Raw genomic sequence first — 454 nt, forward strand, 5'->3', positions numbered from 1 at the left:
TAGATCATACTGAGATCCAGGACTTTCACAGAGAAGGAAAAACATGTGTCAAAATTGGCTTCTGACTCCACATATAACTTCTGGCAATGCTGAGATTTGAATTCACAGCCCACAATGCTCAATTCATGAAAGAGTCAGTTGTACTACAAAAGACTTTGGCAAACTGAGCTGCCAGCCAGTTCTGTGGAACAAGCCATAGTAATGGCTCATAGATATAGATATAGATAAAGATGTGGATACAGATAGATAGACAGACAGAGAGAAAGTGAGAGATAGGTAGATAGATAGAGAGATAGATGTGTAGTTTGCAATATATATGAGAGAAAATGTGAGGATATTAAATTATATATTTATGAATTATTATTAAATTATGCCTCCATTTAATGAAGTAGCATTAATGTAAAAGTAGTCAGTATTCTTTAATTGGGAGAATCATACAAAGGAGCTAGAATGG

The sequence above is a fragment of the Dipodomys spectabilis genome, unplaced genomic scaffold (assembly GCF_019054845.1).
Source record: "Dipodomys spectabilis isolate Male_0828 unplaced genomic scaffold, ASM1905484v1 ptg000242l, whole genome shotgun sequence".
Lineage (NCBI taxonomy): Eukaryota > Metazoa > Chordata > Mammalia > Rodentia > Heteromyidae > Dipodomys > Dipodomys spectabilis.